The 12,660-nt window shown below is 43.2% G+C and overlaps 1 non-coding gene across 1 annotated transcript; it reads right to left on the reverse strand.

Moving 5' to 3' along the window:
* Positions 1 to 10,562: 10,562 nt before the first annotated feature.
* Positions 10,563 to 10,637, reverse strand: Trnas-uga (transfer RNA serine (anticodon UGA)). Its single transcript has one exon. It is a non-coding gene; the product is annotated as a tRNA-Ser (tRNA).
* Between the last annotated feature and the right edge of the window lie 2,023 nt (positions 10,638 to 12,660).

Here is a 12,660-nt window from a genome sequence, read left to right on the forward strand (position 1 = left end):
GATATCGTCCAGGATACCGAGGTAGCATACATAGCACACGGCCGTTCGGAATTTTGATCACAACAGCCTTACATCAACACGATATCGACCTTTTCCGCAATTGGTAAACGGTCTATTTTAACAAGGGTAACGCATGACGAAGCAAATACTGTCAGCATTGGCGGAATGTTACGTGATATCACGTATTTATACGTTTGTGACTATTACAGCGCCATCTATCACAAAGCGAAAAATGTGGTCCAACTAAAACGTTCATATTTCTTTATGTACTACACAAATATGTAATAAGAAACGGGGATTCCTATTTTAAAAAAAACGCAGTTGATATCCGTTTGACCTATCACACTGCCATCTAGCGAGCCAACCATAGCGCTATCTGGTTTCCCCCTTCAAGTTACGATATTTGTAGTTTTTTCGTTTGATGCTTACTTCGTGAGATATTTGGCCCGGTCACTATCAATGGACCACGCAGTATATGCAAATGGAAAAGTGAAAACATGTTAGACGACGATTTGTTTGGCTTTAGGAAAGGTATAGGCTTCAGAGAGGTAGTTCTGGCGTGGCGGTTGGTAATGGAATTAAAACTACAGAAAAATCGAAACACTTTCATCGTATTTCTCTCCGTGGAAAAAGTGTTATACAACGTCAAATGGTGCAAGATGTTCGAAATTCTGAGAAAAATAGGGGTACGCTATAGAGCGAGGCGGGTAATAATATGTACATGAACCAAGAGGAAACAATAAGACTTTAAGACCAATAACTAAGTTCTCGAATTAAGAAGAGATTAAGACAGGGGTGTAGTCTTTCGCTCATACTGTTCCATTTATACAGTGAAGAAGCAATGACGGAAGAAAGGTTAACGAGTGGGATTAACATTCAAGGTAAAGGGATGTGAATGATAAGATTGTCTGATGACACTACTGCCTTCTTTTGAGGTGAGGATGAATTACAGGATCTATTGAATGGAATGAACAGACTAATGTGTACAACATATGGGTTGAAAGGAAATCGGAGAAGGACGAAAGTATTGAGAAGCAGCAGAAATGAGAACAGCGAGAGACTTAACATCAGAGTTGGTGATCATAAAGTCGACAAAGTTACGGAATTCTGCTCCCTAGGCAGCAAAATAACCCTTGACGGACTGAGAAAGGACGACATAAAAAGCAGATTAGCACAAGCAAAAAAAGCATTCCTGGCTAAGAGCAGCCTACTATTATCAAACATACGCCTTGATTTGAGGAAGAAACTTCTGAGAATTTACATTGGGAGCACAGCACTGTACGATAATGAAACATGGACTATAGGAAAACCGGAAAGTTTGAGACGTGGTGTTACAGAAGAATATTGGAAATTAGGTGGGCTGATAAGGAACGAGAAAGTTCTCCGCAGAATGGTCGAGGAAAGCAGAATATGGAAAACACTGCAAAAAGAATGGACAAGATGGTAAGACGTCAATTACGACATTATGGAATAACTTCCATGGTGCTAGAGGGAGCTGCAGAGAGGGTAAAAACCAAAGAGGAAGACAGAGAGTGGCATAAATCAGCAAACAGTTGAGGAAATACGAGTAGCTTGCGAGTGCTACTCTGAGATGAAAGGATTGGCACAGGTGACGAATTTGTGGCGGGCCGCACCAAACCATTCAGAAGACTAAGGACTCAAAAAATGTATATATTTGCAAAACGAGTTACAATTCTTGCACTTAGTGTGGTGTGTATAGTAAACTATACCTTTGAAATTATTAAAAGGCTAACTGAATTCCCAACATTGCCCGAGTATGTATTTATTCCAGTCTGCTGTAAGCCCATCTTCTCCTCTCTCCTCCTACCTTTTCTCCGTCCTCCTCCTCCTCCCCCTATCTATGTCCATCTCCTCTTTCCCTCTTCCCCCTCCACGTTATGACTCATGCGCAATAGGAGTCTGACAATTCTTCCCTCTAACAGTGTTTCTTTCCAGATCGTAACTGATGTGTGTACCAAATTCGAGTGAAGTGGTTCCAGGGGCTTAGGATGAGCTTGTTACACGTGGATTTTTAACACGTGGATTTTCACTCGTACCTGCACGGAAAATATATTTAAAATAGTTCACACGTATTTGTACACGTGTTTTACTTGTATCTCTAGTGAATTTCACGCTGAAGTTTCATTTTCACGCAGCTCAATGTTTATGACTTCGTACCTCCATAACTGTGTATCGAATCGAACAGCAATATATTTTTGTCGGGTCACTCAGCGGCATATGCGGATAGTGTGTGCGAAATGAGCTGCAAGTAGTTAACTGCAAAGGAGTAATTTATTACAACGTCATGCATGATGCGACAGTTTTTCACGCATCTGTGTATTTGTCGTCATATCTCCCGAACAATGTGTCTTACAATCATATATTTTTGTAGGTACATTCAGCGATGTATGTGGATACTGTCTGCAAAATGCGTTGCGAATACAATTAGTGCTAAAGAAGTAATAAATTAAAACGTCACTCATGAGGCAGCAGATCTACTGCATGACAGCGAAAATTTAGTGAGCGATAAACCTGCTTTCTCTCTTCATTTTCTGGAAATTGTCAGCAAGAGAAAGTATAACAATAGTTTGAAATTACATGTAAGGTTTCTTGCAGTTCACTAAATGCTCTCATTCTCAAGTTGTGGATGAATAAGATATGGGTACCTGCGCGTCGTGGTCTACACTGCCGTCGTAACTCCATCCCAAGCGCCAGATCTATCCCTTTCATAGCTTGGCAGTACTGACCCACAGCGATTTTTTCCTACAGTACGACAGTAAGTGATATGTGTACCAAGTTTGGTAGAAAACGCTGTAGTGGTTTAGGAAGAGATTTGGAACACACATACATACCTAGGTGAGTATATTTATTTTATAATACGTGTCGATCAATTTCAGGTCATAGAATAAAATGAAAGAAGCTTAATTAAGAAAATATTACGACTGCAGGAAATTCATAATTTCAACGGTTAGAAAACTTAATTCTTGATTATGTGTATTACACTGAAGAGCCCAAGAAACTGGTACACCTGCCTAATGTCGCGTAGGGCTCTCGGGAGCACGCAGAAGTGCCGCAACAAGACGTGGCATGGACTCGACTTACGTTTGAAGTAGTGCTGGAGGGAATTGACACCATGAATCCTGCAGGGCAGTACACAAATCCGCAAAAGTGCGAAGGGACGGAGACCTGTTCTGAACAGCACGTTGCAGAGCATCCCACGTATGTTCAAAAATGTTCATCACTGGGGAGTTTGGTGGCCATCGGAAGTGTTTAAGCTCAGAAGAATGTTCGTGAAGCCAGTCAGCAACAATTCTGGGCGTGTAAGGTGTCGCATTGTCCTGCTGGAACTGCCCAGATCCGTCGGAATGCGCAATGAACATGAGTGGATGCAGATGATTTGATACGATATTTACGTACGTGTCACCTGTCAGAGTCGTCCCATATCACCCCCACTTCACACGCCCCACGCCATTACACAGCCTCCACAAGCTGGAACAGTCCCCTGCAGGCTTCATGGATCCATGAGATTGTCTCCATTCCCATACACATCCATCCACTGGATACAATCTGAAACGAACCTCGTCCGACCAGGCAATCTGTTTCGAGTCATCAACAGTCCAGTTTTGGTGTTGACGGGCCCAGGTGAGGCCTAAACCTTGGGCGTCCGGCTCCGAAAGCCCATATCGATGATGTTTCGTTGATTGATTGGCACTCTGTCACTTGTTGCTAGCCTAGCACTGAAGTCTGCAACAGTTTGTGGAAGGGTTGCACTTCCGTCACGCTGAACGATTCTCTTCATTCGTCGTTGGTCCCGTTCTTGCAGGATCTTTTTCCGGCCTCAGCGATGTAGGAGATTTGATGTTTTACCGGACTCCTGATATTCACGGTACACTCGTGAAATAGTCTTACGGGAAAATCCCCACTTCATCGCTACCTCGCTACCACGGGCTGTGTCCCATTGCCCGTGCGCTGACTGTAACATCACGTTCAAACTCACTTAAACCTTGATAACCTGCCATTGTAGCAGCAGTAACTGATCTAACAACTGCGCCAGACACTTGATGTCTTTTACAGCCGTTGCCGACCGCTGGCCGTATTCCACGTGATTAACTATTACAACACTCACGCCTTTACCAGTTTCTTTGGCGCTTCATTGTGATACTGTTTATTATTCAATAAAGTTTTATTATAAAAGTACTGGTATAAAATATCGAGATTTAAATAGAAGAAGACGAAGTAAATCGCAGTTATTTAATACAGGCTGTTTTGCTGGTGTAAGTTGTCCTTTCCAGTTAAAGTGTTCTCTACCTGAAATCTGGGCTGTGTAATCAATGTTTCCAGATCTTTAGATCAGTGATGCTATCACAGTAGCGCTAGCTACAGGAAATATTGTTTGTAGGAGAAAGGGATTACTTCCAGACTATGTACCCTTTCTGCAGTAAGGGAAGATTTATACCTGTTGTCAGTGGATTTCTACTGACTTCGACAAATTCCGTATCTGCAGTAAAAGATTCACCTACCATTTTCTTTGATGGAGTAACACTAATTTTGGAAACTTTGGACATGTTTATTTCTGCTGTTAGCGAGTCAGTAACCATTGACATACGTCCTATTTAGTTGAGAGTTATCTCTACCATGATAAATAATATGGATGCACACATGCTGGTGCAGTCACAGTTACTTCTTGAAATGGATTCATGTTTGTACATTCACTTTCAAATATTTCTCGCCTCACATATACAAAAAGTTCCAATGGAGTATTTATTTCATATATACTCACATTTGATGTGTGCTCATGAGTATTTTTCTATCTAAAGGACATCAAAACTTATTTCTTTCAAGAAAGTGTCCAAATTCAATCTCCAGATAGGTTTCCTTTATTTCCGTGTGACTTTCGGGCAAGCTGCCCATCTACAGTTCATTTGATACAGTCACAGCATAACTCGTCGATTGAGGAACTGATGACAGCGGACTTTCAGTTCCACATTCGACAGCTTACTCTGTAACTGTAACAAATAATCTGAAGATGGGCAACTGGCCCGAAACTAGTCATATGGAAATAAAAGAGAGCGATCTGTAGACTGAATTTGGTTTTGTAAGAAACGGTCGCGGCAACACCATGAAGATTTTATTTGTTTCATTCTTCAAACTTAGTTGTTTTCAGCTACGAAGAGATAAGCCTCCACTGTTCTACACTGTAGTGTACAATTCGTTGAGCCCATTGAAAATACTCCTACCAGTGACGACTGGTGAGCAGAAAAAACGTGGTTGATCTGCTCGCACACTTAACACTCTCATCGTTCATCCTGTGAGATATATTCAATGACAACATTCTGTAATTAGCCCGGTGACGGTAGCACATTGGAAATCTGTAAGTTACTGCAGTTGGTGACCCTCCAACCACTTGTTTGTATTATTAGGAGACATGTTTAAACGAAATGTCGACAGTTTTGTCCAATCTAGTTTTCTTACTGTCACATATTGTAACGTAAGTTTCGATTACCTGAAGTTTACGAAAGCGAACATGTATCTATCATGTTTTCCAGGAACATGTGCAGTTACACACCATCCAGTCTGTACCAGGAAAGTAAGCGCCAGAGCGTAATGGAGGCACAACTGATAAATGTCAACTGAGATGTCTGGAGTCGTAATGAGTGTACTACTCGCCAAACTGACAACCGATGTACGCCAACAGCGGTGTATCTGTCATCACAATAAGCTATGTTAAGTTCTACAGTCGATTCTTGCTGATTTGAACTTCGATAAATCAAATTTCACGGTAAATCGAACTAGTTGCCCGGTTTCTTGGAAAAATTCAGATAAAACGAAAAAATCGTGCGTATTTTGGTACACTCAACTGAAGCGACTGTCACGGTAAACATGTCCACAACTATTCTGTAATTGGAAAGTTATCGATTAACTAAAATTCTGTAATTCAAATTTTCGAAGTTGTCTCTCTAATGGTTTCGACTTTTGACTTATCTAACACTCCTTTGCACACACAACAACATATAATGTACTACAGTAGATAAAAGCGCGTATAGATAACGCCAAAGAAGCACAAGCGTTTTGCTGTAGCAGGATTATCATGTTATATATGGAGAAAATGTTACAATTGATGATTTCGTACATTACGGTAATCATGTTGCTTTCTGCGGTGGCCTGAGTTAAGATGAAGTTTAGACTTTTCTGCGTGGCGAAATCGAAGACGATGAAAAAGGAGAGAAAGAAACAATCATTTCCATCTGGAACTGCAGAAAATGTAACATCGTCATTGCGAATGTTGCGCATGTAAACACGTATGTGTGTAGTTGACGATCTCGTACTTTCGGTTTTGGAAACACTAGGGAATGCGATTAATGAAACATGCTGGAGGTTGTTGCAGCACAAAAAAATCGTTAATTCGTCTTCAAAACAAATTTTAGTTTTGTCTCACTTTTGGAAGCTTATCTGTATCTTTGGCTTGAAAATTTCAAATAAATATTAATAAAAACATGTAAAAATAATTTCCTTTTAATTTTAGTTGTAGTTATTATTTTCCGTTTCCCTTTGGAAAAATATATTGTAGATACGAAAATTACAGTACCATATTTTTAACTTTATCTTTGCAGAAGATACCTTTATTTTCAGTTTAACCTAATTTCACCTCTATTAATAAAACTTTAGTTTTACGGAACCCTCACCTGTTAGAACTTTTGCACGGTCTCTTCAACTTCAATTAATCGAGGGGCGACTCTAGTGGACTATTCAGGCAGACAGGAGTGGCACTGGGCTATGTAGAGTGCTTCTAGCGAGAACAATCCGTGTCTACCGCAGGAATGTCTAGTTAATTCAAAACGCTCGTGCTCACATATAATGGACATAGTTTCGGGGTGCTCCTTGAATTTGGTGAAAATTACGTAGGATAGAGAACTCGCTCTGTGCACGAACGCTGTCCTGAACGTAAACATCATATCGAGTTCAGATAGCAGAAAATGGCAGCGACAGCGTAACAGACACTTATGAAAGAACATAAAATAATCAAATAACCATAGAAAATACAGAAGACGTATCACATGTTTTGGCTTAATTGGGGCCAGGAATAATTTAAAGTGGTAGAAATTCGGCTGCGCCTATTAAAATCAAGGGAAACAGTGCTGCAAATGTAGTGTGTGTGTGAAATCTTATGGGACTTAACTGCTAAGGTCATCAGTCCCTAAGTTTACACACTACTTAACCTAAATTATCCTAAGGACAAACACACACACCCATGTCCGAGGGAGGACTCGAACCTCCGCCGGGACCAGCCGCACAGTCCATGACTGCAGCGCTTTAGAACCCTCGGTACAAATGTAGTGCCGCGAACTGAAAATGGGCTCATCACAAAGACTAAATATTAAGAACATGATTTCGAAGGAAAGTAGTCTAGAAGCTATGACAGAGTTTTCTCCGTTCCCTCCTTCCCGTCGGTCATCGGTTAACTCTGGGCCTTTGGGGAGGGGGGGGGGGGGGTGTATGAAGGTAGCGCTCTCTTAATTGCTCATTTGTCGCGTTCACATTTCCAAATCATAGTCCAGGTGTCAAAACTCTGCAAACAGTAATCCGGGCTACTACTTGATAAGAAGCCCAGCACTCGAAGGTAAAGAAGATAACGGTAATCTTCGAAAGCTAGAGTTTTTGCTCTACAGTGCCTACTTCCAAAACACGGATTGGTTACTGCTGTTAGAGTTTACATCCCATCGACCGAAAGTTGTAGATACGAGCGATCTTTCATAAACTTCATGTAATCGAACACTGCAATGCACGACAATAGACCAATGCGACGAGTGGAAATATGTGGCTAGAACACTCAGAATTTTTTTAGATGTCGTCGACATTTCCCTCATCCGCACCTCATTTACTGTGGATCTTACTTGGCTGTGGGCAACTTGTTTCATGGGACCAAACGTCTTCTTCAGACGTAGACAGTCAAAGTAATCAAATACATGTGGCACGCGAAGTAGCCGCGCGGTTTACGGCACCTTACCACGGTTCGCGCATTCCCCTCGCCGAAGGATCGAGTCCTCCCTGTGTTGTCCTTAGCGTAACTTAGTTTTAGTTAGGTTAAGTAGTGTGTAGGCCTAGGGACCGATGACCTCAGCAGTTTGGTCCCAAAAACTTACCACAAATTTCCAACAATTTTCAAACACATGTGAATTTTTTGTACTTACTGCGTAGTCATGGAAGATGCCTTCGAGGAGATACTGTCGATATATTTATGACACAACTCTCGAAGTAATATTTTATTGACGAACGAACTTAAGAAGTGCACCTTCGCAACTGACTCGAACCATCAATCATTCCTTGTTTGACTTCCGCAATTCGTGTCATATAGATACAGTAAGGTATACAGTAAAGGAGAATGCAGCATTCTAGTAATTTAAACACTTTCCAGGATGTAGTACTCCCATTCAAATATTTTCCAATATCTTTCTATTCATTTATCTACTACACTGTACTTTTCTGTATGTGAGGAGAATTTCTTCTCAAACAGTCAAATAAGTTAGGAAAACTATGACTGAAGTTATAACAAGTCTGGCCGTGACCGTTTCACAATCGTACTGTTGAAAGTAACACGCCACCAAGCACGTGCCTTTTCAGCTTGCCCAACTTCAGGTGCCAAACGTTTCACTTCAAAATGGTTCTGAGCACTATGCGACTTAAATTCTGACGTCATCAGTCGCCTAGAACTTAGAACTAATTAAACCGAACTAACCTAAGGACATCACACACATCCATGTCCAAGGTAGGATTCGAACCTGCGACCGTAGCGGTCGCTCGGCTCCAGACTGTAGCGCCTAGAACCGTACGGCCACTCCGGACGGCTAGTTTCACTTCATTTAAACTTACTTAAAATGAGCGACTTTCTATCGTCAGTTACATTGGAAAGCCAGTGGTGTTTCAATACAAGGAAGTACCTCCCTTCAAAGAAAGAATTAAATAACAAGACACAAATGTAAATGACGACATTTAGAACATTCACGTTGTATATTTTATCTAGCATTTCCCCATAAAAATGGTAATAGAGAATTAACAAAGCGCCACGTATCAGTTTCCTTTACTTGTCAGCCATGTCTGAGAATTCTTAACAATAGCTAGAGCTTAAACAACTAGTTGAACATATGTGGGTTGTTATCTTGCAAAAGCAGCACCACTCCTTTTCACAATTTCCTTACACAATTACCAGGAAGATATAAATTTCTCGAAGGTGCAATTATGCACAGGCTTTCTTATCACCTGATACATCCATTATTTGCGTGGTTTCACTACAAGGGTTAGATACTTGACTTTGGTGTCTGCGACTTCGTAACAGGTACTGCTTAGTTGTTCCGGATGCTTTTCTGCGTGCGACTACTGAAGCAGCAAAATGAAGTTTGTAGGCTACATGTTTGTAATTAAACATATGCTGTAAAGTCAGAGAAGCAATAACATTGGTGCCTCGATGATCGGAATTGTTACTATGATAAACAACGTGTGGGATCTCCCAAACCCACACATATACACTTGATAAAGCTGCTCAGCTTTTAGGTTTCGATTCTGACTTGTGTAGTGAGCATACGAATATTGTGACATTTCCAGAATGAGATTTTCACTCTGCAGCGGAGTGTGCGCTGATATGAAACTTCCTGGCAGATTAAAACTGTGTGCCCGACCGAGACTCGAACTCGGGACCTTTGCCTTTCGCAGGCAAGTGCTCTACCAACTGAGCTACCGAAGCACGACTCACGCCCGGTACTCACAGCTTTACTTCTGCCAGTATCCGTCTCCTACCTTCCAAACTTTACAGAAGCTCTTCTGCGAAACATGCAGAACTAGCACTCCTGAAAGAAAGGATACTGTGGAGACATGGCTTAGCCACAGCCTGGGGGATGTTTCCAGAATGAGATTTTCACTCTGCAGCGGAGTGTGCGCTGATATGAAACTTCCTGGCAGATTAAAACTGTGTGCCCGACCGAGACTCGAACTCGGGACCTTTGCCTTTCGCGGGCAAGTGCTCTACCAACTGAGCTACCGAAGCACGACTCACGCCCGGTACTCACAGCTTTACTTCTGCCAGTATCCGTCTCCTACCTTCCAAACTTTACAGAAGCTCTTCTGCGAAACATGCAGAACTAGCACTCCTGAAAGAAAGGATACTGTGGAGACATGGCTTAGCCACAGCCTGGGGGATGTTTCCAGAATGAGATTTTCACTCTGCAGCGGAGTGTGCGCTGATATGAAACTTCCTGGCAGATTAAAACTGTGTGCCCGACCGAGACTCGAACTCGGGACCTTTGCCTTTCGCGGGCAAGTGCTCTACCAACTGAGCTACCGAAGCACGACTCACGCTCGGTACTCACAGCTTTACTTCTGCCAGTATCCGTCTCCTACCTTCCAAACTTTACAGAAGCTCTTCTGCGAAACATGCAGAACTAGCACTCCTGAAAGAAAGGATACTGTGGAGACATGGCTTAGCCACAGCCTGGGGGATGTTTCCAGAATGAGATTTTCACTCTGCAGCGGAGTGTGCGCTGATATGAAACTTCCTGGCAGATTAAAACTGTGTGCCCGACCGAGACTCGAACTCGGGACCTTTGCCTTTCACGGGCAAGTGCTCTACCAACTGAGCTACCGAAGCACGACTCACGCCCGGTACTCACAGCTTTACTTCTGCCAGTATCCGTCTCCTACCTTCCAAACTTTACAGAAGCTCTTCTGCGAAACATGCAGAACTAGCACTCCTGAAAGAAAGGATACTGTGGAGACATGGCTTAGCCACAGCCTGGGGGATGTTTCCAGAATGAGATTTTCACTCTGCAGCGGAGTGTGCGCTGATATGAAACTTCCTGGCAGATTAAAACTGTGTGCCCGACCGAGACTCGAACTCGGGACCTTTGCCTTTCGCGGGCAAGTGCTCTACCAACTGAGCTACCGAAGCACGACTCACGCCCGGTACTCACAGCTTTACTTCTGCCAGTATCCGTCTCCTACCTTCCAAACTTTACAGAAGCTCTTCTGCGAAACATGCAGAACTAGCACTCCTGAAAGAAAGGATACTGTGGAGACATGGCTTAGCCACAGCCTGGGGGATGTTTCCAGAATGAGATTTTCACTCTGCAGCGGAGTGTGCGCTGATATGAAACTTCCTGGCAGATTAAAACTGTGTGCCCGACCGAGACTCGAACTCGGGACCTTTGCCTTTCGCGGGCAAGTGCTCTACCAACTGAGCTACCGAAGCACGACTCACGCCCGGTACTCACAGCTTTACTTCTGCCAGTATCCGTCTCCTACCTTCCAAACTTTACAGAAGCTCTTCTGCGAAACATGCAGAACTAGCACTCCTGAAAGAAAGGATACTGTGGAGACATGGCTTAGCCACAGCCTGGGGGATGTTTCCAGAATGAGATTTTCACTCTGCAGCGGAGTGTGCGCTGATATGAAACTTCCTGGCAGATTAAAACTGTGTGCCCGACCGAGACTCGAACTCGGGACCTTTGCCTTTCGCGGGCAAGTGCTCTACCAACTGAGCTACCGAAGCACGACTAACGCCCGGTACTCACAGCTTTACTTCTGCCAGTATCCGTCTCCTACCTTCCAAACTTTACAGAAGCTCTTCTGCGGAACATGCAGAACTAGCACTCCTGAAAGAAAGGATACTGTGGAGACATGGCTTAGCCACAGCCTGGGGGATGTTTCCAGAATGAGATTTTCACTCTGCAGCGGAGTGTGCGCTGATATGAAACTTCCTGGCAGATTAAAACTGTGTGCCCGACCGAGACTCGAACTCGGGACCTTTGCCTTTCGCGGGCAAGTGCTCTACCAACTGAGTCTCGGTCGGGCACACAGTTTTAATCTGCCAGGAAGTTTCATATCAGCGCACACTCCGCTGCAGAGTGAAAATCTCATTCTGGAAACATCCCCCAGGCTGTGGCTAAGCCATGTCTCCACAGTATCCTTTCTTTCAGGAGTGCTAGTTCTGCATGTTTCGCAGAAGAGCTTCTGTAAAGTTTGGAAGGTAGGAGACGGATACTGGCAGAAGTAAAGCTGTGAGTACCGGGCGTGAGTCGTGCTTCGGTAGCTCAGTTGGTAGAGCACTTGCCCGCGAAAGACAAAGGTCCCGAGTTCGAGTCTCGGTCGGGCACACAGTTTTAATCTGCCAGGAAGTTTCATATCAGCGCACACTCCGCTGCAGAGTGAAAATCTCATTCTGGAAACATCCCCCAGGCTGTGGCTAAGCCATGTCTCCACAGTATCCTTTCTTTCAGGAGTGCTAGTTCTGCATGTTTCGCAGAAGAGCTTCTGTAAAGTTTGGAAGGTAGGAGACGGATACTGGCAGAAGTAAAGCTGTGAGTACCGGGCGTGAGTCGTGCTTCGGTAGCTCAGTTGGTAGAGCACTTGCCCGCGAAAGGCAAAGGTCCCGAGTTCGAGTCTCGGTCGGGCACACAGTTTTAATCTGCCAGGAAGTTTCATTGTGACATTTATCTACGGTCGCGGTGTGATGTGTGTCCTGCCAATTTCAGAAACTTGTCACTAACATCGGACACTTTCAATAATGTAGCCTCAGTAGGTCACGTTTGAGAATGAACCAGTAGGTTCGGAAACAGCCTCAATATATATATATATATATATATATATATATATATATATATATATATATATATA

Source organism: Schistocerca gregaria, chromosome 3 (genome assembly GCF_023897955.1).
Source record: "Schistocerca gregaria isolate iqSchGreg1 chromosome 3, iqSchGreg1.2, whole genome shotgun sequence".
NCBI classification, from domain to species: Eukaryota; Metazoa; Arthropoda; class Insecta; order Orthoptera; family Acrididae; genus Schistocerca; species Schistocerca gregaria.